At 45.3% G+C, this 18205-nt stretch overlaps 7 non-coding genes across 7 annotated transcripts; 3 read left to right on the forward strand and 4 right to left on the reverse strand.

Moving 5' to 3' along the window:
• Window positions 1–1749: 1749 nt before the first annotated feature.
• Window positions 1750–1822, reverse strand: trnak-cuu (transfer RNA lysine (anticodon CUU)). Its single transcript has one exon. It is a non-coding gene; the product is annotated as a tRNA-Lys (tRNA).
• Window positions 1823–2996: 1174 nt separating this feature from the next.
• Window positions 2997–3079, forward strand: trnal-cag (transfer RNA leucine (anticodon CAG)). Its single transcript has one exon. It is a non-coding gene; the product is annotated as a tRNA-Leu (tRNA).
• A 4689-nt stretch (window positions 3080–7768) lies between these two features.
• On the reverse strand, window positions 7769–7841 carry trnak-cuu (transfer RNA lysine (anticodon CUU)). The gene has a single exon. It is a non-coding gene; the product is annotated as a tRNA-Lys (tRNA).
• An 821-nt stretch (window positions 7842–8662) lies between these two features.
• trnai-uau (transfer RNA isoleucine (anticodon UAU)) lies at window positions 8663–8734 on the reverse strand. Its single transcript has one exon. It is a non-coding gene; the product is annotated as a tRNA-Ile (tRNA).
• A 281-nt stretch (window positions 8735–9015) lies between these two features.
• On the forward strand, window positions 9016–9098 carry trnal-cag (transfer RNA leucine (anticodon CAG)). The gene has a single exon. It is a non-coding gene; the product is annotated as a tRNA-Leu (tRNA).
• A 4682-nt stretch (window positions 9099–13780) lies between these two features.
• Window positions 13781–13853, reverse strand: trnak-cuu (transfer RNA lysine (anticodon CUU)). Its single transcript has one exon. It is a non-coding gene; the product is annotated as a tRNA-Lys (tRNA).
• Window positions 13854–15027: 1174 nt separating this feature from the next.
• On the forward strand, window positions 15028–15110 carry trnal-cag (transfer RNA leucine (anticodon CAG)). Its single transcript has one exon. It is a non-coding gene; the product is annotated as a tRNA-Leu (tRNA).
• Window positions 15111–18205: the final 3095 nt, after the last annotated feature.

The raw sequence follows: 18205 nt of genomic DNA on the forward strand, positions 1-18205 counted from the left end.
TCAATATTGCAATATTGGGAGCCCTGTTGCCACTTCGCAAAGTGCAACCGGAGACTTAATTTGTTACAAGCAGTACAGGGTTTTTATAAGACGTTGCGCTGTAAAAAAGCTCAGTGCTTTGTCCCTTCAAAAGCTTCCCCTTTCCCTAAGACAAAACAGATTACAACATAGAACGAGAGAAGAAGCACTAGATTTGTTATTCAAAGCTTATCAGTTACTTTCGGCTAATTCTAACGACCCAGACAGCATATATTGTTTTGGTACATTGTCTTCTAAAGTTACCCAAACAGTGTACTTTGTTGACGCACTGTTTTCTAAAATTCTGCACGTACTGTAGCACAGCAATTACATCCTTGAAATATATTATCTAAAAGCACCAATATATTTTTTTCAAAGCTCTCTACATTTTAAGAATCAATTTACTTATTAGATTTCCACTTCAGGTGCGTGTCTGTCGGCTTGATTCAGTTTAATGCAAGTATTCATTCTCTTTCTGGAACATACAGCTTGCGACAGATGAAATACAATTCTTGGCTTTTCTGGGTGGGTGCAGAAGAAATCCTGCCGGCTGCTTCTGGAAAAGAATTCCAGCCTTTTTTACTCTTTAGCCAGAAACTTGCGAATGATACAAAGCAAGCGGGGGGCGTTTCTGTGCAGCTGTTAACTGAACGGCTGCTGGTTCAAGCCCACCCAGGGCTTGTTCCGATTTCAACATCATGCCCCCTAAAGGTAGACTGGATTTCTTTGCGAAACATTCACCCTTTGGACATTTCAGGAAAGGTGCGTGTCGATGCAAGACTTGAAAAGCTTTCCATACAACGAAAAAAATAGTGCTTTTGATTGAAGGAAACGGCAAGAGCAGTTTGAGCAGCTCTGGCCTCTCAAGCGCTTTACAAAGTGATCGGCACCTCGATAGGCAGTTTAGAAGGCTGAGAATGATGCTGGAAGCACAGCGACATTCTAAAACCAGCGCTTGAAAAGCATCTGCATACATAAAATGTCCATTTCTCAAAAGCTAAATCTGCAGCTTCAGAAGATTGTCAGCTGTATGTTTTCGTTCTTTGTTTCCTTTTTTTACATGACAAGCTTTCGAGAAATGAACTGTCGTTTGTGATGAAGGCTGCATTCGAAATTGTGCATCTAGCTTAGTTCAATGAAATCGGAACGTGCGCCTGTCTCAAACGGATGGCTCTTTGCAGGCACACTACGGCAACCTGCGGGCGCAAGTTGGGAGAAGTGACTCTTGCAGAGTGCCGAGCTTCGAGAACAGGACTCCGCTCAGGAAGATATTGCCACGTGTTGAAGAGTTGCTTTTCGCCATTTCTTTCCCATATTTTTCCAGTGCGGTTCAAAATGTTACGTACGTACGTGTTACCTGCAAAATCACAGTGAAACTGTTATGGCGAAAAGATTCCAAATAGTTATTGTATTAGAATAGCTCTGCAATTTCTTAGCCTTCGTACACGCAGTGTTTAAGGAAAGGCTAGAGTAAATGAAACTGTAAATAGACAGGAGCTCTTATCAGTTTTCATACAAGTTATGATGGCTGCAGCTCCTATCTGCGTCAGAGTGACCGGAGCCAACGGATTGTCTGCGGAACCTTTGATTTATCTCTCGGGCAAAGAGATAGATAAGCCCTTTTCATCTCAGTTTCATCACACCTGTGCATTAAAGTTTAGTGCTCGGTACCATCAAGGTGTAAGAGGGTCAAGGATGAGCACGAAACTTTGTTAATAAGGAGACGGGCACCGCCCAACGTGGGGCTCGAACCCATGACCCTGAGATTAAGAGTCTCATGCTCTACCGACTGAGCTAGCCGGGCGCCAGGGAAGCAAGGGGTTAACGTGTCCCTGTTGACGTCAATTGGACAAGGTATACTTCCTGGCTTTTCATCATGTGGTGACCGGATTCGAGAGTAGCACACCCTGTTCTTTGTTGATTACTGTACCTCAAGCAGCGCAAATGTCAGTAATCATTGAAATGTACGACCTACAATCTCCTCAGCATGCCCGCGTGGACTCCTCTGTGATCATCCTTCTACGTTCTGCTGTAGTTTTCATGCAAGTGAAAACCGTGCTCCAAATAACAACGGCACAGTTGTATCCTGCGGTAAGCATTCTTCTAATTCCATCGTTTTGCTCCAGGGAAAAGGTAGCGCATCATAGTGTTGATATTCCAAGGTCTCAGAGTCCGTATTGGATGGCTTGGATGCAGACATCGCTCAGAGCTCCCAGTATGATTTTCCCGAGTTCAGTTTTGCAGTGTCTTAGTGCTTTCCTGCTTCCAGTGGGTCTTTGAATGCTCTGCTAAGTAGAGACGTGACATAATTACTAATGCGACCGACTGTGCTGGCTGTTCCTGGTTAATAATGATTAATGCGAGAAATCAATATAAACATAACTGCTTCGATTTCGAGGTTCACTTGAAGCATTCGAAGAAACTATCAAAGATCTCAGAACAACCGAAGACACATTTGGTCATCTCCGTATTGGTGAAGATGAAAGAGTCCCGCAAGTGTCAAGCTTGCACAAACACACACGAGAGAGAAACTCAGAACAGAACTTAAGGAAAGGGAGATCCACACTACTTTAATGCACTTTGCTAACCCGATGGAATGCTTATGAACCATGCATAAGACACATGTAGCAGAGGATGGTTTCGATCCATCGACCTCTGGGTTATGGGCCCAGCACGCTTCCGCTGCGCCACTCTGCTGACGGCCATCCTACGCGTTCCACCTAACTGCTCTTTGTATTTCCTACATAAGTGATGAAAGAGTTGAAAGTTTCAGTGACAAACGCAGACGTCACTTTGAGCGCTTGGTGTTTTGTAGCACAAATCATCACACGCTGCTCTACACTGGATTATAAAGGCCGACACATTTTCCAAACATTTTAATGCTGGAGTCACACTGTAGTATTAATAACAGTGCGATACTCGAAGAGCGTAGTGGGATCGCGGTGGCTCATCAGACCGCTTTGGGGGAGGGGGCTGGCGTCAGGATGGCCGAGCGGTCTAAGGCGCTGCGTTCAGGTTGCAGTCTCCCCTGGAGGCGTGGGTTCGAATCCCACTCCTGACAAAAAGCTTGCGCCATTCCCTCTCCAGTCGGGTGCACATGGGTGAAGCAGCCTGACGTAGGAGACGTGCACCTATAGGCACGCGCGTGTCCCATACCTCTCCTGATTTAGCTCGTACTCCATAGGATGGAAGCGGCTGCTCTGGCTTTTTCACTCGAATATAATCTGATCGCAACAGAAGGCCGTGCAGCCCAGTGCTGGTTTAAGAATGCCTCGTGTCTTCAGGCCCCTATTCCATCAGGTTACCCCTTTGGAATAGTCGTCCGAAAATGACGGAAAAGGAGAAGCACGTAAGCTCCCACAAACTGCGTTAGCATTAGCGGTTGGAATCTGATGGGAGAAAAGCAACCCGGCTCGCCGTCAAGCAATCCATCCCTGGTCTCCCACGTGACGGGCGGGAATACGCACCACTATACTAACGAGGAGCGCTTGCTTGGCGCTTGAAGACACTTCCTCTTGCGGCTACTACTGTTTCCGGTTTCGCCTTTTATTTTCATTCCTCCCAGAGGAGCGCATGAAAACGTTTCCATCTGCGCCATCCTCACCCCTCCACTGCTATGGTCACTGCTCCTCCTGGTGCACTGCAAACACCTATTCAGTCGGTTCTTTCAGTTTGAATAATTAGATCTTCAAAGGCTGGAAGTAGGGCGCAAGGCATGCCAATGCCAAAAGCGTGGTTGTCTGCTTCCAAGTGTGAAATGTCGCTGGGGGACGCTGAAGACATGACTTCCAAGGCAGCAGGTCCAAGCGATTTAGCGTTTGTACAAGAAGCAGGAAGAGGGAAACGGCACTCCGCCTTTTTCTGGGCAGGCGCACGGCGACACGAGAAGGACGCCGTAGTCGGCAGGATTCGACCCGGCGCGGGGAGAGCCCAATGGCTTTCTAGTCCATCGCCTTAACCGCTCGGCCACAACTACAGGGAGCGCCGCCGCCGCCGGCGTCTTGCGATCATTTAACACGGAGGGCGAGGCGGCGGAGGTAACCTTTTTCAACGTCGCTCTCCGTTTCAAAAAAAAAAAAAGGCAAATGACATGCTAGCACTCAGACACCCCTCAGAAGATTGAAGGGTGGCTTAAAGCTGGAATGATTAGGTCTCCCCGCTCCGACACCAAAATGGAACTTCGTTAGGCAGAGAGAAAGCAACATCGGAGGAGCGTGAACAAGACTTTCGAAGCTGCTCCACACGGCACTTTGAATCGCAGACATAGCAGTGTTAGAGGCAGGAATCGCCTTTGCGAACGCGATGAGAAACAGAACGCAAGCTCAGGTCCTGCGGTTTAATAAGCAGGCACGGCTTTCATGCGACTGCACATTTCTTTTCTGGAGCGAGTTGACTTTCAGCTTCAAGAAATTCACACAACTTCCGAAATCCGAAATACAAATCTGGCTCATCGCTGCACAAGAAATGCCGCCGGCTGGCAAGAAAATGACAGCGATGTTTTTCCTTAACGACAAACTTCCCATGGAGAAAAACAACGGCGGTGTGTCGTGGAAATTTAACTATCAAGGAAGCCACAAGACAGAGTTCTCACCTGAGTAAGGTCTTTATTTCAATATTGCAATATTGGGAGCCCTGTTGCCACTTCGCAAAGTGCAACCAGAGACTCAATTTGTCACAAGCAGTACAGGGTTTTTATAAGACGTTGCGCTGTAAAAAAGCTCAGTGCTTTGTCCCTTCAAAAACTTCCCCTTTCCCTAAGACAAAACAGATTACATCATAGAGCGAGAGAAGAAGCACTAGATTTGTTATTCAAAGCTTATCAGTTACTTTCGGCTAATTCTAACGAACCAGACAGCATATATTGTTTTGGTACATTGTCTTCTAAAGTAACCCAAACAGTGTACTTTGTTGACGCACTGTTTTCTAAAATTCTGCACGTACTGTAGCACAGCAATTACATCCTTGAAATATATTATCTAAAAGCACCAATATATTTTTTTCAAAGCTCTCTACATTTTAAGAATCAATTTACTTATTAGATTTCCACTTCAATTCCCTCCTTTTTATTCTTGAAAATGATTAAAAGTTAGATTCTTCATATGGACTCCCAGGAGGCTCCCATACTTCGGATTCTTGCGTTCTTATCAGAACATACTGATGCGCAAACATATTCATTACCATATTTGAAAAGCATTGGAATAATACATGTCATATAGCAACATAAAAACAGGAAGACAAGTATCACAGCCCCTATAATCGGTGTTAGTAACTTAAAGAAAAACATTTCCCCTGGCCCAAACAGTGATTCTAACCAGGAGAGAAATGGGTGAGGCTGTAGAATGAGGCATTAAAGCACATACATAACAAGATGCATTACATTTCTTTAACTTTAACTGTTCTTCTAGTTGTTGTATCTGCCTGGTACTAAAACTACCATTTTCTGGAAAACCTAACTTACTCCACGATGGAAGACACTTTATTCCCCTTTCTCCAAATTCCCTGTACATGTACTTCGCTGGACCGCTCGGTCCTGTTTCCGTCTTCGAATTTTCATTTCCCATTTTTACCGATCGGTGCCTTACTTTAGAACCTTATCACATTAACTACTCCGCAGAGCAAAAACCACACGTCTGTGTTAAGATAAGTTCTTTATGAGTCCCGGACTCATCAAACCCGCGTGAGAACACCCTCACCGGCCTGCTCTTTCTCTGCTATAAGACCACAGAAAAAATTCTTATAAATCGTCTTAAAACAAAAGTTCGTTAAAAGGATCACTTACTGACGTCAGACAGCCGTGAATTCTCCAGACGCGTCTCAGGAAGGACAAACAGTTTATCCTCCGAGGTTCGTCCAATTTGCTAAAATTGTCCGGCTCCGGATGGAGTTTCAGCAGCCGTCCGCGCTCAGGTTAGTGTCCCATCTGGGGTGCCAATTCTGTCGTGGAAATTTAACTATCAAGGAAGCCACAAGAGAGAGTTCTCACCTGAGTAAGGTCTTTATTTCAATATTGCAATATTGGGAGCCCTGTTGCCACTTCGCAAAGTGCAACCGGAGACTCAATTTGTTACAAGCAGTACAGGGTTTTTATAAGACGTTGCGCTGTAAAAAAGCTCAGTGCTTTGTCCCTTCAAAAGCTTCCCCTTTCCCTAAGACAAAACAGATTACAACATAGAACGAGAGAAGAAGCACTAGATTTGTTATTCAAAGCTTATCAGTTACTTTCGGCTAATTCTAACGACCCAGACAGCATATATTGTTTTGGTACATTGTCTTCTAAAGTTACCCAAACAGTGTACTTTGTTGACGCACTGTTTTCTAAAATTCTGCACGTACTGTAGCACAGCAATTACATCCTTGAAATATATTATCTAAAAGCACCAATATATTTTTTTCAAAGCTCTCTACATTTTAAGAATCAATTTACTTATTAGATTTCCACTTCAGGTGCGTGTCTGTCGGCTTGATTCAGTTTAATGCAAGTATTCATTCTCTTTCTGGAACATACAGCTTGCGACAGATGAAATACAATTCTTGGCTTTTCTGGGTGGGTGCAGAAGAAATCCTGCCGGCTGCTTCTGGAAAAGAATTCCAGCCTTTTTTACTCTTTAACCAGAAACTTGCGAATGATACAAAGCAAGCGGGGGGCGTTTCTGTGCAGCTGTTAACTGAACGGCTGCTGGTTCAAGCCCACCCAGGGCTTGTTCCGATTTCAACATCATGCCCCCTAAAGGTAGACTGGATTTCTTTGCGAAACATTCACCCTTTGGACATTTCAGGAAAGGTGCGTGTCGATGCAAGACTTGAAAAGCTTTCCATACAACGAAAAAAATAGTGCTTTTGATTGAAGGAAACGGCAAGAGCAGTTTGAGCAGCTCTGGCCTCTCAAGCGCTTTACAAAGTGATCGGCACCTCGATAGGCAGTTTAGAAGGCTGAGAATGATGCTAGAAGCACAGCGACATTCTAAAACCAGCGCTTGAAAAGCATCTGCATACATAAAATGTCCATTTCTCAAAAGCTAAATCTGCAGCTTCAGAAGATTGTCAGCTGTATGTTTTCGTTCTTTGTTTCCTTTTTTTACATGACAAGCTTTCGAGAAATGAACTGTCGTTTGTGATGAAGGCTGCATTCGAAATTGTGCATCTAGCTTAGTTCAATGAAATCGGAACGTGCGCCTGTCTCAAACGGATGGCTCTTTGCAGGCACACTACGGAAACCTGCGGGCGCAAGTTGGGAGAAGTGACTCTTGCAGAGTGCCGAGCTTCGAGAACAGGACTCCGCTCAGGAAGATATTGCCACGTGTTGAAGAGTTGCTTTTCGCCATTTCTTTCCCATATTTTTCCAGTGCGGTTCAAAATGTTACGTACGTACGTGTTACCTGCAAAATCACAGTGAAACTGTTATGGCGAAAAGATTCCAAATAGTTATTGTATTAGAATAGCTCTGCAATTTCTTAGCCTTCGTACACGCAGTGTTTAAGGAAAGGCTAGAGTAAATGAAACTGTAAATAGACAGGAGCTCTTATCAGTTTTCATACAAGTTATGATGGCTGCAGCTCCTATCTGCGTCAGAGTGACCGGAGCCAACGGATTGTCTGCGGAACCTTTGATTTATCTCTCGGGCAAAGAGATAGATAAGCCCTTTTCATCTCAGTTTCATCACACCTGTGCATTAAAGTTTAGTGCTCGGTACCATCAAGGTGTAAGAGGGTCAAGGATGAGCACGAAACTTTGTTAATAAGGAGACGGGCACCGCCCAACGTGGGGCTCGAACCCACGACCCTGAGATTAAGAGTCTCATGCTCTACCGACTGAGCTAGCCGGGCGCCAGGGAAGCAAGGGGTTAACGTGTCCCTGTTGACGTCAATTGGACAAGGTATACTTCCTGGCTTTTCATCATGTGGTGACCGGATTCGAGAGTAGCACACCCTGTTCTTTGTTGATTACTGTACCTCAAGCAGCGCAAATGTCAGTAATCATTGAAATGTACGACCTACAATCTCCTCAGCATGCCCGCGTGGACTCCTCTGTGATCATCCTTCTACGTTCTGCTGTAGTTTTCATGCAAGTGAAAACCGTGCTCCAAATAACAACGGCACAGTTGTATCCTGCGGTAAGCATTCTTCTAATTCCATCGTTTTGCTCCAGGGAAAAGGTAGCGCATCATAGTGTTGATATTCCAAGGTCTCAGAGTCCGTATTGGATGGCTTGGATGCAGACATCGCTCAGAGCTCCCAGTATGATTTTCCCGAGTTCAGTTTTGCAGTGTCTTAGTGCTTTCCTGCTTCCAGTGGGTCTTTGAATGCTCTGCTAAGTAGAGACGTGACATAATTACTAATGCGACCGACTGTGCTGGCTGTTCCTGGTTAATAATGATTAATGCGAGAAATCAATATAAACATAACTGCTTCGATTTCGAGGTTCACTTGAAGCATTCGAAGAAACTATCAAAGATCTCAGAACAACCGAAGACACATTTGGTCATCTCCGTATTGGTGAAGATGAAAGAGTCCCGCAAGTGTCAAGCTTGCACAAACACACACGAGAGAGAAACTCAGAACAGAACTTAAGGAAAGGGAGATCCACACTACTTTAATGCACTTTGCTAACCCGATGGAATGCTTATGAACCATGCATAAGACACATGTAGCAGAGGATGGTTTCGATCCATCGACCTCTGGGTTATAGGCCCAGCACGTTTCCGCTGCGCCACTCTGCTGACGGCCATCCTCCGCGTTCCACCTAACTGCTCTTTGTATTTCCTACATAAGTGATGAAAGAGTTGAAAGTTTCAGTGACAAACGCAGACGTCACTTTGAGCGCTTGGTGTTTTGTAGCACAAATCATCACACGCTGCTCTACACTGGATTATAAAGGCCGACACATTTTCCAAACATTTTAATGCTGGAGTCACACTGTAGTATTAATAACAGTGCGATACTCGAAGAGCGTAGTGGGATCGCGGTGGCTCATCAGACCGCTTTGGGGGAGGGGGCTGGCGTCAGGATGGCCGAGCGGTCTAAGGCGCTGCGTTCAGGTCGCAGTCTCCCCTGGAGGCGTGGGTTCGAATCCCACTCCTGACAAAAAGCTTGCTCCATTCCCTCTCCAGTCGGGTGCACATGGGTGAAGCAGCCTGACGTAGGAGACGTGCACCTATAGGCACGCGCGTGTCCCATACCTCTACTGATTTAGCTCGTACTCCATAGGATGGAAGCGGCTGCTCTGGCTTTTTCACTCGAATATAATCTGATCGCAACAGAAGGCCGTGCAGCCCAGTGCTGGTTTAAGAATGCCTCGTGTCTTCAGGCCCCTATTCCATCAGGTTACCCCTTTGGAATAGTCGTCCGAAAATGACGGAAAAGGAGAAGCACGTAAGCTCCCACAAACTGCGTTAGCATTAGCGGTTGGAATCTGATGGGAGAAAAGCAACCCGGCTCGCCGTCAAGCAATCCATCCCTGGTCTCCCACGTGACGGGCGGGAATACGCACCACTATACTAACGAGGAGCGCTTGCTTGGCGCTTGAAGACACTTCCTCTTGCGGCTACTACTGTTTCCGGTTTCGCCTTTTATTTTCATTCCTCCCAGAGGAGCGCATGAAAACGTTTCCATCTGCGCCATCCTCACCCCTCCACTGCTATGGTCACTGCTCCTCCTGGTGCACTGCAAACACCTATTCAGTCGGTTCTTTCAGTTTGAATAATTAGATCTTCAAAGGCTGGAAGTAGGGCGCAAGGCATGCCAATGCCAAAAGCGTGGTTGTCTGCTTCCAAGTGTGAAATGTCGCTGGGGGACGCTGAAGACATGACTTCCAAGGCAGCAGGTCCAAGCGATTTAGCGTTTGTACAAGAAGCAGGAAGAGAGAAACGGCACTCCGCCTTTTTCTGGGCAGGCGCACGGCGACACGAGAAGGACGCCGTAGTCGGCAGGATTCGACCCGGCGCGAGAAGCGAACTGGCTTTCGAGTCCATCGCCTTAACCGCTCGGCCACAACTACAGGGACCGCCGCCGCCGCCGTCTTGCGATCATTTAACACGGAGGGCGAGGCGGCGGAGGTAACCTTTTTCAACGTCGCTCTCCGTTTCAAAAAAAAAAAATCAAATGACATGCTAGCACTCAGACACCCCTCAGAAGATTGAAGGGTGGCTTAAAGCTGGAATGATTAGGTCTCCCCGCTCCGACACCAAAATGGAACTTCGTTAGGCACAGAGAAAGCAACATCGGAGGAGCGTGAACAAGACTTTAGAAGCTGCTCCACACGGCACTTTGAATCGCAGACATAGCAGTGTTAGAGGCAGGAATCGCCTTTGCGAACGCGATGAGAAACAGAACGCAAGCTCAGGTCCTGCGGTTTAATAAGCAGGCACGGCTTTCATGCGACTGCACATTTCTTTTCTGGAGCGAGTTGACTTTCAGCTTCAAGAAATTCACACAACTTCCGAAATCCGAAATACAAATCTGGCTCATCGCTGCACAAGAAATGCCGCCGGCTGGCAAGAAAATGACAGCGATGTTTTTCCTTAACGACAAACTTCCGATGGAGAAAAACAACGGCGGTGTGTCGTCGAAATTTAACTATCAAGGAAGCCACAAGAGAGAGTTCTCACTTGAGTAAGGTCTTTATTTCAATATTGCAATATTGGGAGCCCTGTTGCCACTTCGCAAAGTGCAACCAGAGACTCAATTTGTCACAAGCAGTACAGGGTTTTTATAAGACGTTGCGCTGTAAAAAAGCTCAGTGCTTTGTCCCTTCAAAAACTTCCCCTTTCCCTAAGACAAAACAGATTACATCATAGAGCGAGAGAAGAAGCACTAGATTTGTTATTCAAAGCTTATCAGTTACTTTCGGCTAATTCTAACGAACCAGACAGCATATATTGTTTTGGTACATTGTCTTCTAAAGTAACCCAAACAGTGTACTTTGTTGACGCACTGTTTTCTAAAATTCTGCACGTACTGTAGCACAGCAATTACATCCTTGAAATATATTATCTAAAAGCACCAATATATTTTTTTCAAAGCTCTCTACATTTTAAGAATCAATTTACTTATTAGATTTCCACTTCAATTCCCTCCTTTTTATTCTTGAAAATGATTAAAAGTTAGATTCTTCATATGGACTCCCAGGAGGCTCCCATACTTCGGATTCTTGCGTTCTTATCAGAACATACTGATGCGCAAACATATTCATTACCATATTTGAAAAGCATTGGAATAATACATGTCATATAGCAACATAAAAACAGGAAGACAAGTATCACAGCCCCTATAATCGGTGTTAGTAACTTAAAGAAAAACATTTCCCCTGGCCCAAACAGTGATTCTAACCAGGAGAGAAATGGGTGAGGCTGTAGAATGAGGCATTAAAGCACATACATAACAAGATGCATTACATTTCTTTAACTTTAACTGTTCTTCTAGTTGTTGTATCTGCCTGGTACTAAAACTACCATTTTCTGGAAAACCTAACTTACTCCACGATGGAAGACACTTTATTCCCCTTTCTCCAAATTCCCTGTACATGTACTTCGCTGGACCGCTCGGTCCTGTTTCCGTCTTCGAATTTTCATTTCCCATTTTTACCGATCGGTGCCTTACTTTAGAACCTTATCACATTAACTACTCCGCAGAGCAAAAACCACACGTCTGTGTTAAGATAAGTTCTTTATGAGTCCCGGACTCATCAAACCCGCGTGAGAACACCCTCACCGGCCTGCTCTTTCTCTGCTATAAGACCACAGAAAAAATTCTTATAAATCGTCTTAAAACAAAAGTTCGTTAAAAGGATCACTTACTGACGTCAGACAGCCGTGAATTCTCCAGACGCGTCTCAGGAAGGACAAACAGTTTATCCTCCGAGGTTCGTCCAATTTGCTAAAATTGTCCGGCTCCGGATGGAGTTTCAGCAGCCGTCCGCGCTCAGGTTAGTGTCCCATCTGGGGTGCCAATTCTGTCGTGGAAATTTAACTATCAAGGAAGCCACAAGAGAGAGTTCTCACCTGAGTAAGGTCTTTATTTCAATATTGCAATATTGGGAGCCCTGTTGCCACTTCGCAAAGTGCAACCGGAGACTCAATTTGTTACAAGCAGTACAGGGTTTTTATAAGACGTTGCGCTGTAAAAAAGCTCAGTGCTTTGTCCCTTCAAAAGCTTCCCCTTTCCCTAAGACAAAACAGATTACAACATAGAACGAGAGAAGAAGCACTAGATTTGTTATTCAAAGCTTATCAGTTACTTTCGGCTAATTCTAACGACCCAGACAGCATATATTGTTTTGGTACATTGTCTTCTAAAGTTACCCAAACAGTGTACTTTGTTGACGCACTGTTTTCTAAAATTCTGCACGTACTGTAGCACAGCAATTACATCCTTGAAATATATTATCTAAAAGCACCAATATATTTTTTTCAAAGCTCTCTACATTTTAAGAATCAATTTACTTATTAGATTTCCACTTCAGGTGCGTGTCTGTCGGCTTGATTCAGTTTAATGCAAGTATTCATTCTCTTTCTGGAACATACAGCTTGCGACAGATGAAATACAATTCTTGGCTTTTCTGGGTGGGTGCAGAAGAAATCCTGCCGGCTGCTTCTGGAAAAGAATTCCAGCCTTTTTTACTCTTTAACCAGAAACTTGCGAATGATACAAAGCAAGCGGGGGGCGTTTCTGTGCAGCTGTTAACTGAACGGCTGCTGGTTCAAGCCCACCCAGGGCTTGTTCCGATTTCAACATCATGCCCCCTAAAGGTAGACTGGATTTCTTTGCGAAACATTCACCCTTTGGACATTTCAGGAAAGGTGCGTGTCGATGCAAGACTTGAAAAGCTTTCCATACAACGAAAAAAATAGTGCTTTTGATTGAAGGAAACGGCAAGAGCAGTTTGAGCAGCTCTGGCCTCTCAAGCGCTTTACAAAGTGATCGGCACCTCGATAGGCAGTTTAGAAGGCTGAGAATGATGCTGGAAGCACAGCGACATTCTAAAACCAGCGCTTGAAAAGCATCTGCATACATAAAATGTCCATTTCTCAAAAGCTAAATCTGCAGCTTCAGAAGATTGTCAGCTGTATGTTTTCGTTCTTTGTTTCCTTTTTTTACATGACAAGCTTTCGAGAAATGAACTGTCGTTTGTGATGAAGGCTGCATTCGAAATTGTGCATCTAGCTTAGTTCAATGAAATCGGAACGTGCGCCTGTCTCAAACGGATGGCTCTTTGCAGGCACACTACGGAAACCTGCGGGCGCAAGTTGGGAGAAGTGACTCTTGCAGAGTGCCGAGCTTCGAGAACAGGACTCCGCTCAGGAAGATATTGCCACGTGTTGAAGAGTTGCTTTTCGCCATTTCTTTCCCATATTTTTCCAGTGCGGTTCAAAATGTTACGTACGTACGTGTTACCTGCAAAATCACAGTGAAACTGTTATGGCGAAAAGATTCCAAATAGTTATTGTATTAGAATAGCTCTGCAATTTCTTAGCCTTCGTACACGCAGTGTTTAAGGAAAGGCTAGAGTAAATGAAACTGTAAATAGACAGGAGCTCTTATCAGTTTTCATACAAGTTATGATGGCTGCAGCTCCTATCTGCGTCAGAGTGACCGGAGCCAACGGATTTTCTGCGGAACCTTTGATTTATCTCTCGGGCAAAGAGATAGATAAGCCCTTTTCATCTCAGTTTCATCACACCTGTGCATTAAAGTTTAGTGCTCGGTACCATCAAGGTGTAAGAGGGTCAAGGATGAGCACGAAACTTTGTTAATAAGGAGACGGGCACCGCCCAACGTGGGGCTCGAACCCACGACCCTGAGATTAAGAGTCTCATGCTCTACCAACTGAGCTAGCCGGGCGCCAGGGAAGCAAGGGGTTGACGTGTCCCTGTTGACGTCAATTGGACAAGGTATACTTCCTGGCTTTTCATCATGTGGTGACCGGATTCGAGAGTAGCACACCCTGTTCTTTGTTGATTACTGTACCTCAAGCAGCGCAAATGTCAGTAATCATTGAAATGTACGACCTACAATCTCCTCAGCATGCCCGCGTGGACTCCTCTGTGATCATCCTTCTACGTTCTGCTGTAGTTTTCATGCAAGTGAAAACCGTGCTCCAAATAACAACGGCACAGTTGTATCCTGCGGTAAGCATTCTTCTAATTCCATCGTTTTGCTCCAGGGAAAAGGTAGCGCATCATAGTGTTGATATTCCAAGGTCTCAGAGTCCGTATTGGATGGCTTGGATGCAGACATCGCTCAGAGCTCCCAGTATGATTTTCCCGAGTTCAGTTTTGCAGTGTCTTAGTGCTTTCCTGCTTCCAGTGGGTCTTTGAATGCTCTGCTAAGTAGAGACGTGACATAATTACTAATGCGACCGACTGTGCTGGCTGTTCCTGGTTAATAATGATTAATGCGAGAAATCAATATAAACATAACTGCTTCGATTTCGAGGTTCACTTGAAGCATTCGAAGAAACTATCAAAGATCTCAGAACAACCGAAGACACATTTGGTCATCTCCGTATTGGTGAAGATGAAAGAGTCCCGCAAGTGTCAAGCTTGCACAAACACACACGAGAGAGAAACTCAGAACAGAACTTAAGGAAAGGGAGATCCACACTACTTTAATGCACTTTGCTAACCCGATGGAATGCTTATGAACCATGCGTAAGACACATGTAGCAGAGGATGGTTTCGATCCATCGACCTCTGGGTTATGGGCCCAGCACACTTCCGCTGCGCCACTCTGCTGACGGCCATCCTACGCGTTCCACCTAACTGCTCTTTGTATTTCCTACATAAGTGATGAAAGAGTTGAAAGTTTCAGTGACAAACGCAGACGTCACTTTGAGCGCTTGGTGTTTTGTAGCACAAATCATCACACGCTGCTCTACACTGGATTATAAAGGCCGACACATTTTCCAAACATTTTAATGCTGGAGTCACACTGTAGTATTAATAACAGTGCGATACTCGAAGAGCGTAGTGGGATCGCGGTGGCTCATCAGACCGCTTTGGGGGAGGGGGCTGGCGTCAGGATGGCCGAGCGGTCTAAGGCGCTGCGTTCAGGTCGCAGTCTCCCCTGGAGGCGTGGGTTCGAATCCCACTCCTGACAAAAAGCTTGCGCCATTCCCTCTCCAGTCGGGTGCACATGGGTGAAGCAGCCTGACGTAGGAGACGTGCACCTATAGGCACGCGCGTGTCCCATACCTCTCCTGATTTAGCTCGTACTCCATAGGATGGAAGCGGCTGCTCTGGCTTTTTCACTCGAATATAATCTGATCGCAACAGAAGGCCGTGCAGCCCAGTGCTGGTTTAAGAATGCCTCGTGTCTTCAGGCCCCTATTCCATCAGGTTACCCCTTTGGAATAGTCGTCCGAAAATGACGGAAAAGGAGAAGCACGTAAGCTCCCACAAACTGCGTTAGCATTAGCGGTTGGAATCTGATGGGAGAAAAGCAACCCGGCTCGCCGTCAAGCAATCATCCCTGGTCTCCCACGTGACGGGCGGGAATACGCACCACTATACTAACGAGGAGCGCTTGCTTGGCGCTTGAAGACACTTCCTCTTGCGGCTACTACTGTTTCCGGTTTCGCCTTTTATTTTCATTCCTCCCAGAGGAGCGCATGAAAACGTTTCCATCTGCGCCATCCTCACCCCTCCACTGCTATGGTCACTGCTCCTCCTGGTGCACTGCAAACACCTATTCAGTCGGTTCTTTCAGTTTGAATAATTAGATCTTCAAAGGCTGGAAGTAGGGCGCAAGGCATGCCAATGCCAAAAGCGTGGTTGTCTGCTTCCAAGTGTGAAATGTCGCTGGGGGACGCTGAAGACATGACTTCCAAGGCAGCAGGTCCAAGCGATTTAGAGTTTGTACAAGAAGCAGGAAGAGAGAAACGGCACTCCGCCTTTTTCTGGGCAGGCGCACGGCGACACGAGAAGGACGCCGTAGTCGGCAGGATTCGACCCGGCGCGGGGAGAGCCCAATGGCTTTCTAGTCCATCGCCTTAACCGCTCGGCCACAACTACAGGGAGCGCCGCCGCCGCCGTCTTGCGATCATTTAACACGGAGGGCGAGGCGGCGGAGGTAACCTTTTTCAACGTCGCTCTCCGTTTCAAAAAAAAAAAAGGCAAATGACATGCTAGCACTCAGACACCCCTCAGAAGATTGAAGGGTGGCTTAAAGCTGGAATGATTAGGTCTCCCCGCTCCGACACCAAAATGGAACTTCGTTAGGCAGAGAGAAAGCAACATCGGAGGAGCGTGAACAAGACTTTCGAAGCTGCTCCACACGGCACTTTGAATCGCAGACATAGCAGTGTTAGAGGCAGGAATCGCCTTTGCGAACGCGATGAGAAACAGAACGCAAGCTCAGGTCCTGCGGTTTAATAAGCAGGCACGGCTTTCATGCGACTGCACATTTCTTTTCTGGAGCGAGTTGACTTTCAGCTTCAAGAAATTCACACAACTTCCGAAATCCGAAATACAAATCTGGCTCATCGCTGCACAAGAAATACCGCCGGCTGGCAAGAAAATGACAGCGATGTTTTTCCTTAACGACAAACTTCCGATGGAGAAAAACAACGGCGGTGTGTCGTGGAAATTTAACTATCAAGGAAGCCACAAGAGAGAGTTCTCACCTGAGTAAGGTCTTTATTTCAATATTGCAATATTGGGAGCCCTGTTGCCACTTCGCAAAGTGCAACCGGAGACTCAATTTGTTACAAGCAGTACAGGGTTTTTATAAGACGTTGCGCTGTAAAAAAGCTCAGTGCTTTGTCCCTTCAAAAACTTCCCCTTTCCCTAAGACAAAACAGATTACATCATAGAGCGAGAGAAGAAGCACTAGATTTGTTATTCAAAGCTTATCAGTTACTTTCGGCTAATTCTAACGAACCAGACAGCATATATTGTTTTGGTACATTGTCTTCTAAAGTAACCCAAACAGTGTACTTTGTTGACGCACTGTTTTCTAAAATTCTGCACGTACTGTAGCACAGCAATTACATCCTTGAAATATATTATCTAAAAGCACCAATATATTTTTTTCAAAGCTCTCTACATTTTAAGAATCAATTTACTTATTAGATTTCCACTTCAATTCCCTCCTTTTTATTCTTGAAAATGATTAAAAGTTAGATTCTTCATATGGACTCCCAGGAGGCTCCCATACTTCGGATTCTTGCGTTCTTATCAGAACATACTGATGCGCAAACATATTCATTACCATATTTGAAAAGCATTGGAATAATACATGTCATATAGCAACATAAAAACAGGAAGACAAGTATCACAGCCCCTATAATCGGTGTTAGTAACTTAAAGAAAAACATTCCCCCTGGCCCAAACAGTGATTCTAACCAGGAGAGAAATGGGTGAGGCTGTAGAATGAGGCATTAAAGCACATACATAACAAGATGCATTACATTTCTTTAACTTTAACTGTTCTTCTAGTTGTTGTATCTGCCTGGTACTAAAACTACCATTTTCTGGAAAACCTAACTTACTCCACGATGGAAGACACTTTATTCCCCTTTCTCCAAATTCCCTGTACATGTACTTCGCTGGACCGCTCGGTCCTGTTTCCGTCTTCGAATTTTCATTTCCCATTTTTACCGATCGGTGCCTTACTTTAGAACCTTATCACATTAACTACTCCGCAGAGCAAAAACCACACGTCTGTGTTAAGATAAGTTCTTTATGAGTCCCGGACTCATCAAACCCGCGTGAGAACACCCTCACCGGCCTGCTCTTTCTCTGCTATAAGACCACAGAAAAAATTCTTATAAATCGTCTTAAAACAAAAGTTCGTTAAAAGGATCACTTACTGACGTCAGACAGCCGTGAATTCTCCAGACGCGTCTCAGGAAGGACAAACAGTTTATCCTCCGAGGTTCGTCCAATTTGCTAAAATTGTCCGGCTCCGGATGGAGTTTCAGCAGCCGTCCGCGCTCAGGTTAGTGTCCCATCTGGGGTGCCAATTCTGTCGTGGAAATTTAACTATCAAGGAAGCCACAAGAGAGAGTTCTCACCTGAGTAAGGTCTTTATTTCAATATTGCAATATTGGGAGCCCTGTTGCCACTTCGCAAAGTGCAACCGGAGACTCAATTTGTTACAAGCAGTACAGGGTTTTTATAAGACGTTGCGCTGTAAAAAAGCTCAGTGCTTTGTCCCTTCAAAAGCTTCCCCTTTCCCTAAGACAAAACAGA

Source organism: Atractosteus spatula, chromosome 25, assembly GCF_055471065.1.
Source record: "Atractosteus spatula isolate fAtrSpa1 chromosome 25, fAtrSpa1.hap1, whole genome shotgun sequence".
Taxonomy (NCBI): domain Eukaryota; kingdom Metazoa; phylum Chordata; class Actinopteri; order Semionotiformes; family Lepisosteidae; genus Atractosteus; species Atractosteus spatula.